The sequence below is a fragment of the Pseudonaja textilis genome, chromosome 1 (genome assembly GCF_049901715.1).
Source record: "Pseudonaja textilis isolate UNSWEBS1 chromosome 1, rPseTex1.2, whole genome shotgun sequence".
NCBI classification, from domain to species: Eukaryota; Metazoa; Chordata; class Lepidosauria; order Squamata; family Elapidae; genus Pseudonaja; species Pseudonaja textilis.
The window spans coordinates 237655438-237671679 of record NC_141990.1 but is presented as its reverse complement, the minus strand read 5'-3'; the positions used below and the strand labels follow the sequence as shown (position 1 = coordinate 237671679).

General features: G+C 36.2%; 1 long non-coding RNA gene across 1 annotated transcript; it reads left to right on the top strand.

The window, feature by feature from the left end:
- The first annotated feature begins 10437 nt into the window (after nucleotides 1-10437).
- On the top strand, nucleotides 10438-15716 carry LOC148128113 (uncharacterized). Its single transcript, XR_015740891.1, has 2 exons — nucleotides 10438-10637; nucleotides 11328-15716. It is a non-coding gene; the product is annotated as an uncharacterized LOC148128113 (long non-coding RNA).
- Nucleotides 15717-16242: the final 526 nt, after the last annotated feature.

Here is a 16242-nt window from a genome sequence, read left to right as displayed (position 1 = left end):
TATATCAATAATCAATAATATATTAATGATTAAAACTACACAAATAAATATAATAAACACATAGCAAAAGTTTATATGCTTTTGGTTCCATAGTCACCCTCCAAATGCTTTCTGGAAAATCTAGGTTTTTATAAGCCTCCAGAAGACCATGAGAGTGAGATTCATTAGACAAGCTATTCCATAGGAGAGGGTATGCTATGCATCTCTGGTGTATGAGCAGGGGCAGTGGTGGGATTCAAATTTTTTTACTACTAGTTCTGTGGGCGTGGCTTGGCAGGTGTGGTGTGGCTTGGTGGGCATGGCTTGGTGGGCATGACAGGGGAAGGATACTGCAAAATCTCCATTCCCACCCCACTCTAGGGAAAGGTTACTGCAAAATCCCATTCCCTTTCCACCCCACTAACCTGCTTTCCAGTTCTGTTTTCGCGTGCAGGGCAACAAAAGAAGACCCAGCCAATCAGCTGGGACTCAGGAGGCAGACAATAGATGGGGACGGGGCCAGTCAGAGGTGGTATTTGCCGGTTCTCCAAACTACTCAAAATTTCTACTACCAGTTCTCCAGAACTGGTCAGAATCTGCTGAATACCACCTCTGGGTGGGGGGTTTAGTAGGTGTCCTCTGGTTGAGTCAGATAGATAAAATTTATATGGGAAAGGGTGATAGTTTACCCTGAAATGATAAATGACCTCTCATCTTTGAAAGAAAATATAAAAATCTAAATTTAGTATTAGAAGTAAAACTTAGAATTAGAGATCTGAGTTCTAGGATTTCTGTGTACATTCAGTATTTGAGGATGTTTATATTGATACTTCTCAGAAGCCTGTCCTTTTCTCTCTCCCTCACCCTTTTCTGTCAATTCTGTCTCACATCCCCCTTCTCTGTAAAATTCCAGTGCGATTGCATATTATTCCCTGTTGACTGATGGAAGTAAAATAATTGTTTGGAATGTTTCATGTGAGCTGTTACCAGATATGTTGAGGAGTGTGACTCAAACTTGAGGGCACTTCTTAATTGATACGCACAAAGGAGATTTTGCAGACTAAAATTATGTCCTGGTGAATTAACTCAGTTACCATTCATATATAATAGATTCCTACAGTTAAGGGTATTTTTGTTGACATAACTATAAAATCTGCAAGATGAAATTATTCAAGGAATTGAAGTCGAAGCACAGGATTAGGGTGACAGAATCATTGGTCTCATTGTTCCATATACAAAGGCCTCTGAACTGCTGCCTCAGGAAACTACATTATAGAAAAGAGTGTTAAAACTAGGATTGGAGGAAAAGGATATTATGGTTAATTAAAGAAAGTACCTAATTATTAAAGTGCAACTTTGATCAAGTTTTAAATAATGTTTTGTAAGTCCTCAATTTATGACCACAATTGAGATGAAAATTGCTGTTGATGAATGAACTATTGTAAGTTGAGGACTACCTGTACAATAGTTTACCTCATAAGAAATAAGTATACATCATATAAAATAATATAAAAAGTAATAATTGGAAAGAAGGCTTATGTAATTGTTGTTAAAAAAGACAAACACAGAAAATGAAAATATAAGTTTCTAAAATGCCATTAGAAACAATATTATATAAAACAAAGCAGTTAAAATAACAATCAGGTAAAAGATAATTTATGAAGGGTTAATAGGTACAGCCTTAATACTGAAATGTGTGCAATGTACAGAAATAAAGCTAGAGAGACTTTTCACACCTGCCAAACAAATGGATTTCAATCAATTAAAATCCATGAGTAGCTGAATGAAAGAAAGATAAAACACTGGATGTAAAAATTACTATATAGCATGTAGAACTTTACAAAACAATCATAGAACAAATTGGACCACTGATGCTGGAAGTATTTAATGAGGTACTCTTAGCAGCCAAGATGCCGGACTCGTGGAGGGGAGCCTTAATTTCGCTGATCCCGAAGGAGGACCTAGACCACAGACTTATTAATAATTATAGACCAATTTCGCTCCTGAATGCAGATTACAAACTATTCTTTTCTATAATAGCCAATAGATTAAAACAGGTTTTAAACACATATATCCATAAAGATCAAAATGGATTTCTCCCATTTCGACAAATTAAGAATAATTTAAGAACAGTGATAGACATTTCAGAATACTATGAAGCCCATCCGGAAAAACAATTTGCATTTATGTTTTTGGATGCTGAAAAAGCATTCGACAATTTAAATTGGCATTTCTTAATTCAAAAAATATATAATATGAACCTCGGCACCAGATTCGAAAACGTCGTCACTACAATTTACCACACTCAACAGGCAAATATTCTAATAAATGGGGAACAAACTGGCCCGATAAAAATAGAAAAAGGGGTAAGACAGGGTTGCCCTCTCTCCCCTCTGCTTTTCATATTCACCCTAGAATCTCTTCTGACGTACATTAGGCAAAATTTGAGAATTAGAGGACTGAGGATCAAATCAGAAGAGTATAAAGTACAAGCTTTCGCTGATGATTTGGTTTTTTTTCTGGAGGAGCCCATAGAAAAAGGACACAACTTATTAGAAGAACTAGAATGATTTGGAGAAGTCGCAGGATTTAAAATAAACAGAGGAAAAATGAAATTAATGACTAAAAATTTAACAGGAGACCAGAATAAAGAGCTAGAGACAACAATGGGAATACAGGTGACAAAAAAAATTAAATACTTAGGAATTTGGCTAACTCCACAAAGCAAATCATTAAAAGAAAACAACTATGACAAACTTTTCCAACAATCCAAGAAAGACTTAGATTCCTGGAGTAAATTACAACTTTCCTTATTGGGCAGGATTGCTTTGATTAAGATGAATATTCTGCCAAAATTTCTATATTTATTCCAGACAATTCCAATCAAATTAAATAAAAATTTTTTTATGGAACTAAACATTTGTTGAAATTTATTTGGCAGGGTTAAAAAGCTAGGATTAACGTAAAAGCCCTACAAGATTCGAAAAGCAGAGGAGGGTTAGCCCTGCCAAACTGGGAAATATATCATACGGCAGCCACCCTATTATGGATAAAGGAATGGGTGAATCTAACCAACAAAAGAACACTAGTATTAGAAGGCCACGATATGCAGAAAGGATGGCATGCCTTTCTGTGGGAAACTGGGAAACCCAGGCAATCATATTTCCATAGGCATCTTATCAGGGACTCTTTATTAACTAATTGGAAAAAAGTGCGTAAAAAACTTTATCTAAAAATACCGATTTGGCTATCTCCAATGGAAGCGATAGTACACCCTAATAATTTGGACATAACCAAAATGATTAAGTACGAAAATTTATTAGACCCACAAGGAAAGCTGAAAACACGACAAGAATTACAAGAGCAAGGATTTATAATTGATCAGTGGGTGTACCTTCAAATTCATAGTAGATTCAAACAAGACATTAAGGAATTTGGAATCTACAATAAATTATAGACTTTAGATAAAATTCTATTAGGACCGAGTAAAAAAAATATATCTAAATTTTACAAACTTTTATTAGAAAGAGAACTAGAACAAGAAATTGTCAAAGGAAATATGATTGCATGGAGCAGAAACGTGGGTCGGAGCATTACCCTAGCAGAATGGGAAAAGATCTGGAACAAGAACATTAAGATCACGAAATCAGCAGCTTATAAAGAAAACTCATATAAAATGTTTTATAGATGGCACCTGCCCCCTTCGAGATTGGCGAAGATGCACCCCAACACAAGCCCCAAATGTTGGAAATGTCAAAACATAGAAGGTACCTTCTTCCACATGTGGTGGTCATGCAAGGAAACCCAGAAGTACTGGCAAAAAATTAGGCACTGGCTAGAGGAAATAACCAAGGAACAAATTGAGTATAAACCAGAGTCCTTCCTTCTAGGAATTTTTGATAAACAAATATCCAAAAAATCGAAGTATATTACAATCCATATCTTAACCGTGGCCAGACTGGCATTTGCCCAGTGCTGGAAACTACCCTCTATCCCCACTGAACTTATGGTTATTCAGAAAATTTTACAATGCGCCGAAATGGACAAATTAACCCAAGCATTAAAAAATAAAGAATCCTCAACCTATTATAACAATTGGAATCCTTTGTATAATTGGCTAAACCAAAGATAGATCACCTCTAGGAAAATTAAGGCTGAGGGCCTCCGAAGCAGAGATAAAGAAAAGCACCGCCGACGATAGTTTTGAAGAAGAAAGGACCTTACAGACAGTCACCAAAAATATGGTTTTATTATAATTGTTTTCCCTACTCTTTCCCCCCCTTCCCTTCCCTTTCCCTCTTTCCTCTCTCAAGCCTTCCTCTCTTTCCCTCTTGGCCTATGCCAAGACCTGTTTGTCTTTTTGTTGTATATAATTTGTAGCTGTGTTGTTTTCTTTTAAAAGTAAAATTAATAAAGTTTTTTCAAAAATACTATATAGCATGTCACAAAGGTGCTTTTTTTTGCTTTTCTTCAAAAGACAGTTTTTTCCTTGAGGAACAAGAAGAAAACGTTTTGCTTCTCAGCCAAGAAGCTTCTTCGGTTCTGGTTGAAAGGTAGGGAATGGAAGAATATTCCTTGCAATCATGTGGTCATTAGCATTAGCATTCTTTCTGAAAGTCATAGAGGTCACTTAGAGATTTATCTGTGCCCACTGCAAGGAATATATGAGATCTGCCTACCTTGCTGTTGTGTTTGAAATGAGCAACTTTACAAATAGATAGATAATAGATAAATGATAGGTAGATAGGTAGATAGATAGATAGATAGATAGATAGATGATAGATAAGAGAAAGATAAGAAGATACCACTTCAGCCCAAAGGAACAGAGGTAAGTCAAGAAAACTGGAGTGAGGATAAAAATAAACCTTGATATGGTTTTAATTTAAATTAGAAATGTGATCTCCCCATGTATTACATCACATTGAATCCTACACTATGGCTGCAACATTTTGAGCAATTCTGTGGATAAATTTGTGATTGTGAAATATCATTTATAATTTTAGAACTTCTAAATTAGATTAGAATTACATTGGAACTTCAAATGTAAAATAGACATTTACAGTCTGCCTTCTAGTGGATGTCTTATAGAGCATTACCTGTATATGTAGGATCTCAAGTTCAATCCCAGATATCTTCAGTAGGATAAAGGATATTGGATAAAGACATTAGATGATCATTGGAATTTGTGTAAACTACTCAGGATAAACTCAAGGGGAATATATCCCTCCAATATTATAGTTGACCTTTGCTTCCATAATCCAGGCAAATTATAATGCTACAGCAAACAGAACTGGAAATATGTGTATAGTCACTAACTGAAGAATAACCTTATTCCTTATTAAACAGAATGTATTCCCAAGAATTGTTTATGAATTGTTCCTTAAACTATTAGGGAGATTAGTTATACAAATGTACCATTTTTCAAATTAAGTATCACAGTAAAAATAATTGTACTGTTTTATCTTAATATGATTTAAGTAAAAAGTTAAATGCTGAGATTTATAATAATACCACTTAGAATTGATTGAATTTACCTTTTAAAATAGATAGATGAGTTGAGCTCACCTTTATGGTTGGGACTGCAAGTCTAAATTGATCTCGGACAATATTTTTTTATGTTTTAAATGAATTTTTATTCTTGTGATATGAGAACTGGTTGTAAAAAGTAAACTGAACTTTAGTAAATTGAAACACACTCATAAATCTCATGAAATTAAACTAGTTTAGATAAAGTGAAAATCACACATAAATCTTATGAATCTATGCCTTGTCCAAATCTATCTTAGGGCCATTACAAGTTAACTCCCAAACTGGTATTATCATTATGCATTGTGCAGAAGTTCCACCAAATCCAAAATGAATATCAAGTGAGATCGTTTTGGCAGCAATTGTGCTAAACAGGGATTTTCCAAGCTTGGCTGCTAACCCAGGATTCCTTTCTTAGGGTCACATTGCTTGTAGATTACAAAATTGGCTGTAGAATAGATACCCTACTCAAATGACAGATTTGTCCAACCTGTGCAGTGTTAAAGGAAACTGGGCCATGTTTTGTAAACTGGAGCTAATATTTTCCATCTGTAACTAAGTACAAGACTGATGAAGGACAAAAGAATAGTGTGCAGGCACAAGGGACTGCAAAGGGAGCCACGGAAGAGAAAGAGAATATATTTAGTGCAGCTACTTGGAGAAAAATGGATTCCTTCACAAGCACTCTCCTTTTTATTTAGATATATTTGGTTGATTCTGTATCCAGGATCCCTTTTGTTTTGCAATGGGAAGCTTGCAAAGATGAACCAGTGGTGAACTCCAGCTCAAAAGTAAGGATCCTTGTTGGGATTCCTAGTTCCTTATGCCTAAATTCACAATTGGGGAAAATTTGTTCATATTTAAGGGAAAATATTAGCAAAATATATTGTCATTCCAAATAAGAATCTATTTATAAGAAAACCTGCTAAGGATTTTGCTTTATGGCCATTTTTGTTTACTTATGTAAATGTTTTCATATGGAAATTAGTAATTGTATCCTCTTTAAAATATGATCTGATCTAATGGAACAGCAAGAATGAACAACAAATTGAAACTGGTTGATTGATTAATTATGAGCCCTCAAATCAGTATCAACTCCTAGACATAGAAATTGTCATAGATATTCTCCATGATAATATGTCCTTACCTGATCTTCAGGTCTTCCAACAGTGCATTCACTGTAAGTGAGTTCATTCACCTTATCATTGTCCTCTATCCTTCCATATTCCCCAGGATTAGACCTTTCTCAGAGAATGACGGCTTTGCATTATGTGTCCAAATAAGATAATTTGAGCTTGGTCTTGTGTATCTCCAGTGAAGTTGACTTGTCTGATGATCCATCAGTTTGTTTTCTTAGCTATCCATGGTATTCTCAGGAGTTTTCTCCAGCACTCTCCAGCCCTATGTAATCACCAAGAGCTGACAATAACTTGATTCTCATTGATTAATATCAAATATCAAACTTGCTTCTCATTGGCTAACATCAGAAAAGAAATAAATATAAAAGAAATAATGTCTGGAAAAAAAAATAGACAACCCCATCAGAAAAAATACTGCCCAAATTCAGAGAAATAAGCACAGGAATCTTTTTTTAAAAAAGAACAAGAACAATACTTAAAAGCTTACTACTTTTATATAAATTTTACTGTATTTATTTAGAATTTAGATGCTGTCCAACACTACAAGACTGGCCAGCAAGAAAGCAATAACAATAAAGATTATATGTATCCAAAACAAAACATATATTTTATCAAATAAAAGATTCTACAAGGACCCAACTCTCATCCTGCCTCAATGCCTGAAAGGATAACCAGGTTTTCAATGTTTCAGTGTTGTGAACATTATCAGGATGGGATCTCCAGAGAGATGCTATTCCAGGCAAAAGATCTGCTGAGGGTCCTTGGTGTTCTCTGAGGGTGTTTTATTTTTTTTTTGCAACTTGCAACTAGTATTGATGATGTTACCAAGTTTGTGTAATGAAATGTCTAAAAGAAAATAAACAAGTTCAAAAAGCACTAAGAACCCCTCATTTCAACCCTCAGCTACAAATACTCTCTTTTAAAAGATCTGCTTCCTAGATCCCAATAGATGGCATGTTTAGTTGAAGAGGCCTGGAGCATAGATACTCAAAAGTAACATGATATTTGTAGGTCTCTTTTCCCCCTTTGCAGACATAAAGCCTACTACATTTCAAGCAGATATATTGGAACAATTTTCAGTAAGAGAAATTGGATTTATTAAGAAAGGAATCATTAATCATTCCTGGCTAACAATGCTTTGGGGAAACACCTTCTAAGAGTCCCTTTAAGGAAAAGTTGACAAGCAGGGGACTTTCCAGTAGTGGAAAGGCAGTAACAACATTATAATCCACAATGTCTCTTCCACTTCCATTTTAGAAATCCATCAAGACAAAACTTGGAAAAAAATTCTCAGGAGCATAAAGTTGAAAAAAGGAAGCTTCTTTTACAGAGCAAAGAACTTTAAAAAAAACACAAGAGAAATATTAACATTTTATCCCTTTAAATACTACAAGAATGCCTGTACCTGTAAAATGCAAATAACTGAAAGCACAAGTTGATTTTTATATGGTCTCAGAGTTAAGGACTTCAGTATTCAATCTGCTTTATATTCATTTTAGAATGCCAACCCTCTTCTGTTGTAGAGACAAATTTAAGATTAAGGAATTGTACATGGGAATGAGAATTTTTGATAGACCTTGTATAAGTCTTGAAGTTCCTGTCCACCACTGGCCTTTTTCTAATGACAGAGTCCTAGGGTGGAGTAGAGCCAGGAATCTCAGTGTTACACTAGGAGCCATTGAGTTTTCTTCTCACTTTGATGTTGTCCCAGAACCAACTAGCTCTGGGCTGGAAGATGGGCTGTGATGAAAACAACACCCGCCAGTCCCCAGTTAGAAAAGAGAAATGAAGTGAGAGTGACACCGCTGGAAGATCTCATCAGGAAACATGCAAGCAGTAGGTGGGTAAACAATATGTGTTACAATTAATTATCCCTGAAGTTGAGAGGCTATCAGGAAGGGGGCAGATCATAAGGCCATTATGAAGTAGCTATTTAGGGAAGTCTCTCTTCATTCTCTTCAGACCAAATGCCTGAGCTTGTGAAAGGCAGCAATGCCTCAGGGACAAGTAATATTGCTATTGGGTCAGAGAATCATTTGAATAAATAAATAAACAGGTGGTGGTAAACCATCCAACCAACAGTATCATAAGATATCCAGAGGGAATAGACACAAAACAAACTACATCTGAAATAAAGAAGTAGATTTCTTAATTATCTTACTGAATTCAAAGCAGAACACCCAGGTTTTTTGTTTCCTAGGATGCTGTGTTTTGTTTTGTTCTCTTGTTGGATTCCCCACCCCGCCCAAATGTTTTATGACCTAGCTAGGAAAGTATTGTGGGAACAGTTCACATTTCTCTGAAGAAGCACAGCAACAAATATTTGTCAATGTCTCTTTCATTTTCATGTGCTAATTGTTATTACCTGTAATTCCTGTCCCTCAGTCTGGGAAAAATTATATGGTATTGAGCACTTTATGCTCAGCTTCTTTATATTCTTCTAATTTATTTGGTATTTATGCCGTTAATTAAATGAATCATAAAATGCTTTCTGAAGGCATTATATAATTTACAGAACATATTAATGCAATATTAGTAAACACATTCATAATATAAACTTGATAAAACAATTCAATACCAAACTAAAACAAGCCCAATATCATTAGAAGTGAAATGGACTGTATACATATCTAATGCAATAAATAAACAGACAAATAAAGTGTTTTAAAAGTAGAAATGTGTGGTGGAAGGATACATTAATTCGCATAATGAAAGAATAGATGGCAAAGATGATGGAGTTTGCAGAGATGGCAAAACTAATTACAGAGAAGAATTTATCTAGCTTTGTTTCCATCTGGAAACCACTTCTGGATTTTATGCTTGAAATTGAAAAAAACTGAAACTTTAATTTTAGGTTTCAACAATTAGAATGACTTTGTTATAGAAATGGCTTACAACAAAAGGCTGTAACTTTATTTTTGTATTCTACTGCACTAAAAAAGTTGGAAGTCACTACTTTTTTCTTTCTTTTTCACTTCTTCCTGAACTTCTTTTCTTTCTCTTTTTCAGTTTGTATTTGTACTTTATCGTATAATAAACTTTAGTTTAAAAATCTACAAAAAGAATTAGAATAGCATAATTTGAGGTTCAGGTGGTATTGTTTTCTATGATCATGATGAAGCTAAGATTAATATCATGATTTTAAGAATCATTATATATGAAATGCCATATTCAAAATATGGACCAGGTATAAACCCAAACTGAGATGAATATCCCTTTATGGCTTCAGGAAGCATTTTATAAGAAAGAAACAATTTCTTAATTTCAACAATAAAGAAAAATGTCATTTCTTATTACTTTTTTTTTATTCCACTTTAAGTCAAAAGTTTAACAGTTTTTAAATCTATGGAAAACTTCTTTAATAAGGAAATTTAATAAAAAATATTTTTTTAAAGGAGTCTATAGTGCATGGCATTCGTGATATTCATGGTGGGATATGGAATTGACAGAGACAATGCTTTTAAGTTAAGCTAATGACTATTTGGGTTTTAGCTCTCTGTGGATCTATGGCACAAATTAAACAGCATCTCTTATTACAAGCAAGAGCTGATAGAAGAAAGGTCCCCTAGAATATCAAAGAAAGCAACACAGTTGGCTTGTTGCCATTCCAAAATTAAAGAAATATGAGAATTAGATGACACCTTATGAGACTGTGCTGAACAAGAAATCAGACAAGCTATATATGGACCGAAGTTTAGACATAGAGCTTCAAGAATTGATCTGCCAGTACACGCATGTGCGAATTGCTTGATCTAGTCTGAGGCAAAGTATGTAGCCCAAATGCAAAAGCAGAGTTCCACGTTTGCATAGCTTCTCTAGACTGGGGACTATAGGATGTACTCAGCCCCGCGTAACAAAGAACAAAACGAAAGTCCTGCTTAATTCAGTCAGCGTGGTTTGAGATTTTACGCCAGGGATTTGGAACACGAATTCAAGCCCCTTCCTCTGACTTAGGCTAGCCTTTCAGTAGAAATTACCTCACAAAATTACATGGTAAGTGTATAATAAAGTGTGTGCATGTGTACGCCACCTTGAGCTCCCCATGAAATAGAGTGTGTGCTTGTATGTAATTATGTGTAGTAATAAATAACATTTAGTGTATATAGGTAGTCCTTGACTTGTGATCACAATTGAGCCCAAAATTTATGTTGAGACAGTTGTTAAGCGAGTTGTCCCCATTTTATGATCTTTCTTGCCGCAGTTGTTAAGTGAATCACTGCAGTTGTTAAGTCAGTAGGACGGTTGTTAAGTGAAAATGGCTTCCCCATTGACTTTGCTTGTCAGAAGGTCAGGAAAGGTGATCACATGTCCCCCGGGATCACATATACACATGCAACTGTCATAAATATGAGTCAGTTGCCAAACATCTGAATTTTGATCACGCTACCATGGGGATGCTGCAACAGTTGTAAGTATGAAAAATGGTCATAAGTCACTTTTTTCACTGCTGTTGTAACTTGAAGCAGTCATTAAATGAAGTGTAAGACGAGGACTACCTATAACTAAATCTATATCGTATTGGCTTTTGCTGGAGTCACTTATATATTGGCCAGATATACTTTTTTCCTCTGATTTATTTGGAAACTGATGTCTGGGAAAACAGGGATTGGAACTGGTTGGATTTGAAAGGGGCTATTTATTGTCCATTCTTTCAATTAACCCCTTCTTCTTCTATTTGTAAAGGACAGAGTTACAGAAGAGAAAATATCTCCAGAGGCTGCAGGATGCTGTAGAGTTGGTAGAACACAAGCTTTTTAAAAGAAAAGAAGCACCCTCAGACACAATGCCATGATGCCATAAAGTAGAACAAATAGGCATTGCTTCATGCTTGCCTCCCTGCTATGCAAGCCTTTAAAAATACCACAACTAATACCTTGAGTAAAGCATAGATTAATTTCTATGCCACCTGGCAAAGAGCTGTGGATTGAAGCCAGGCCCTCCGTATGGAGCTAATGTTCTGTGAATATGATCTCAAATGCCCAACCAACTGGCTTCTTGTTTAAACCATGGACATGTTGCTCTTGTTAGTCCGTACTCTTAAGTGTTCATTCTCCTGTTCCCCTCTGAATGCAAAGCTCATTGTTTCAGTAGAGGGGAGAAAAAGACAGTAAACATGTTCAATTAAAGCACATTACTAGAACCAGCTGTTAAGGCTGCCCGAATGCCAAGGGCTTTAGCAAAAGTAAATATCCTTAGCGAAAGAAGGCAGACACACTTGATCCTTGGAGGCAAGACAACAATTTCCTTCCTGTTATTCAGAAAAGGAGTCTTTGTTTTAGATTGGATGCTAGAACCATGTAAAGCTCACCAAAGGGATTGCCCAGTAAGTGTAATATTTCACAGTCTAGGACAGTAAGGTCTCTATGCTATCGCCCTAGGAAATAACTATCCCATCAGGGAAAAACTTCATGTAACTGTGCACTTGATACTCTAAATCAGTAGCTTTCTAAATCAGTAGCCCACTCTTTTTCTTTTTTACTCCATGTAGTTATAGTGCTTAGACTTATAGACCACTTCACAGTGCTTTACAGCCCTCTCTAAGCTGTTTATTGCATCAGCATATTGCCCTCACAATCTGGGTCCTCATTTTACTGACCTCGGAAGGATGGAAGGCTGAGTCAACCTTGAGCCAGTCAGAATCGAACTGCCAAATTGCTGGCAAGTGGCAGTCAGCAGAAGTAGCCTACAGTACTGCATTCTAACCACTGCGCCACCGTGGCTCTTATATATATATTGATTGGTTTGGTTTTTATCCCACCTTTGTTAATTTATAAGTAACTTAAGGCAGCAAACATACCTAATATTCTTCCTCCTATTTTCCCAACAACAACAACTTTTGTGAGGTGAGTTGGGCTGAGAGAAAGTGACTGGCGCAAAATCACCCAGCTGGCTTTTAAGCTTAAGGTGGGACTACAACTCACAGCCTTCTGGTTTCTAGATCAGCACTTTAAAACTAGGCCAATAATTAAATATGTCCTTCATCCCACAACAAGTTGCACTGAAATCTCCAGATACTCTCTGCTCTCAAGATCTTCTGAGAATACCACCTTCCAGATGTGTTGCATTAAAGCAAGGCCAAACACAAGGTATTCTGGGAGTTTTTAAGTCCCTATGGATTGGGGAAGGCTATCATTTTTTTATTTAGTATATATATCATCAAGGCCAGTGAGGCTATAATGTTATACAGACAGCAGAAGTCCTGACAACTGACAGTTGCTAGTCCATTTGTTGCATGCGGCACACCACAAGGGCAAACTACCTTTACATCAACTAACCTGCAGTGTTTTCAGAGGAAGTTGGCTCATCCAGGACCTTCCTCTACTGATTGTATCCAGGCAGATCCAGTGCTGCTTCAAGTTCCCCATGCAGAATACAGCCAGCAGTTTCCCATCACCATCATCACAGTATCTATCTACTCACAATGCTTTAGAACTGTTAAACAGGCAGGAGCAAGAGACAAGAGACAGGAACTCATCCTATCCTGAGAAGCTGAACTCAAACCACCTGAGTGGTTCAGCACATACATGTCATTAATCTTCTGTGCCACCATGTGCGCTAAGGCTGTCATGATAATGAGATGTTAGGAATGCAATCACTGGCAAATAGCACAGAATATTCTAAGTGATGGTGATGATGTTCATCCATCATATTCGAAGAGGACCTTGACTTCTAACAGGTTGTGGGCTGTCCGCTCTAAGTATAAATAGGCAACATATCTCAAGGAGATTCAGTGGTATGCATATCTATTCAAAACTACACCCATTATGTTTCATGTGATGTATATTCAGGTAAGAGAACATGTAGAATAATAGACTTGATGTTACAAAATCAAAAAAGCAAGTTATAACTCTAATAATAAAAATGTAACAAAGTTATATATAAGCTTGCATGATGAAGTAATTGAATTGCAGTATAATTGATGGCACACAGTACAGTAGAGAAAACTATTGATATATAAGATGCTTCCATACTGAAGCTTCTAGACTTTGAACAACTACTCCATATTTGCTTCCTTAACAGATTTTTTTGGTGGCAAGAATTGATGGAAAAAAATGAAAAATATTGTTTGAACTCTTCCATTCCGTGAAATTATGGCAAAATGTAGATGGATGGGAGGGAGGAAGGAAGGGAGAAAGGAAGGGAGGGAGAGAGGGAAGGAGGGTCTTCTCTTGATTCCACCACTGTTAAATATATCTTTAGTGACATGTTAAAGAAGAGAACCTTTTTTCTAGCTAGAACTCCTGCTAAAGAATGTCATATGGCTTATAGTCTCTATTGTCTCCCCTAGCAAGGAAATCTTGTACCTTGTTAAGTGAATGAAAGCATAAGAGGTACTGTTGAATTGATTAGTGCTATTCACCTCCAATATGTTTGTATAATAAAGTTTAGCCCTGTTTAATTATACGTTCTAATTTTTTAAATTATTGCAATTATGATTTTCAGCTGCCTGGAGTACTTTGAGCAGCAATCATTGGTGGAAAGGAAGACTCAAAATTAAATTAACATAATTATATGCTTTATTCCTTGAAAAAGTTATATTTCAAAATGGAAGAGTCACATTTTGCTTTTAAATATTCAGATTATGATATTTTTGGATAATTTTAGAATTGTAGAAAGTGGAACAATTTCAGTTTAAATCTACTCATACATCACATATATTCTATTACATATCGAACCACTATGAAAATTGTTTGCACGCATCGAAATCCTAGTTCAGGTGTGATGCCATTTCAGATATGGCTAAGGTACAGTTTGCCAAGGGATCAGAGAAACCCAACGACACCCACTTTTGCAACATACACTTGTTCTTTCTCGTTGTCAAAATGAGATGTTTGGAAGAAGATATTGCAAACCAGAACTGCCTTTGGTTCCTATTTGTGGCAGTCATCCTTTGAACCTATCACAACATCAGCTATTATTTACCAAGACATGGTTGAATGGAAGGACTCTGCTTCATTCAGAGCCATGACAGCCACAAGCTCCAGAGAGCCTTTCTTTGCTTACAACATCAAGAACAACACAAGTTCTCCTCTCCCAAAAGCCCACTGCAGATCCAGGCAGTCTCTTATTGCAAAGCCATCAGACTGGCTGGCACCCCCAAAGTAGCTTCTTCATCTCCAAGACAGCTGCATCGCAGGCATGACGACTGCTCTGCCAGTCAGGAAAGAGCTGGCTGAAAGCTGTCAGAGCACACCCAGAGGTCTTGCATGCCGGAGGAACCAGCTGTCCTGAGACAGTAAACACCATTCCACAAGAGTTGGGATCAAGCAGGCCTCCATTCATGCAGAGCTTCCACAGTGTAGTGGTCAGAATCAGCAGAGGCCACTTGAAAGAATTCCACCTCCAAAGCGATGTAGCAGTGACAAGGGCTTCTTCACTGTTGGCCATGGGAAATGGCTGGAGGTGTGACCAGGACAGGAGTCAGAGTAATGTCATGGCACATGTGTGATCTTGCGTGCATGCATATATGCAAATACACTACCAGAGGACTGGACTCAGCTTCTCAAAGATGCATCAAAGGAAAAATGAGCATGGGACTGTTTGTAAGCTTTACAAAAAAAATATGCTTAAGGAACAAAGGTTCCTTTTTTAGTTGTAATGTTGAAAAATATTAGTTCTTTTAAAATAAACAGATAAGTAGATATTTCTGAGTATTATTTATGATAATATATGTCCTGCATTTCTATACTTTTTTTTAAAAAAAAAAACATTTTTAACTACAATTTATCTTCTTTAATTTTGGGGGAGGATGATCTTTTGCTCTTTATATAAAAAAAAAAAAATAGTTGCAGCCATCTTTTCTAAGATGATTGATTGGTGATGGCTCATCACATTTTTGAAGGGTCTCTTTTATATATATTTATGTGCTTTTATTCATAGTACTTTTGTATTCTTTGCAACTTAGATAGTATATTATCTAGCAATACTATGTTACTACTTGCAAACCTTTAAGTATGTGTTATGTATTCTCATAATTAATCTGAAAACAATTGGCCAGTTCCAGCACTACTATCTACACGAAGAATTCCACATATAAAGTGTATTATACATGTGATCCATTTTTCTGAGATATATAATAAACAGGACAGTGCATGTTTAGCCTTTCAAAAAAGTAGAAATCACTCTGCTTAAGAGGCAGAGTAGTGCTATAGTTTCAAACTCCCATTTTCCCCAAATAATTGATTGGCAGATTTTTTTGCATTTTCAAAAGAATGTCAGTATGTCAGGAATTCCCTCCCCCAATAAATATCTTATCACACCATATATTTTCTTCACCTTTGCCATTAAACATGTTCCAAACATTCAGTTCCAAGAATCTGAAAGCAAACCAGACCAGATCCATTTCAGACTTCCAAATGATTCTTGCCACCCTTACAAGAAAAGGCCTTTTCCCTCCTTCCTATTTCAGCACTCATATTCCTGTAGGTGTATCCTATGTTTTTGGACATAATTGTCTCATGGCCATGTCCCAGCCTCAACTCCATTTCAATCAACTCAGTTGGAACAGTGGGTAAACACTCCATCAGCTAATCTGATTTGATCCATGGAGAGATGATAGCACTTCGAATGTGTGCTTGTGCTAATAGATTCAAAAACC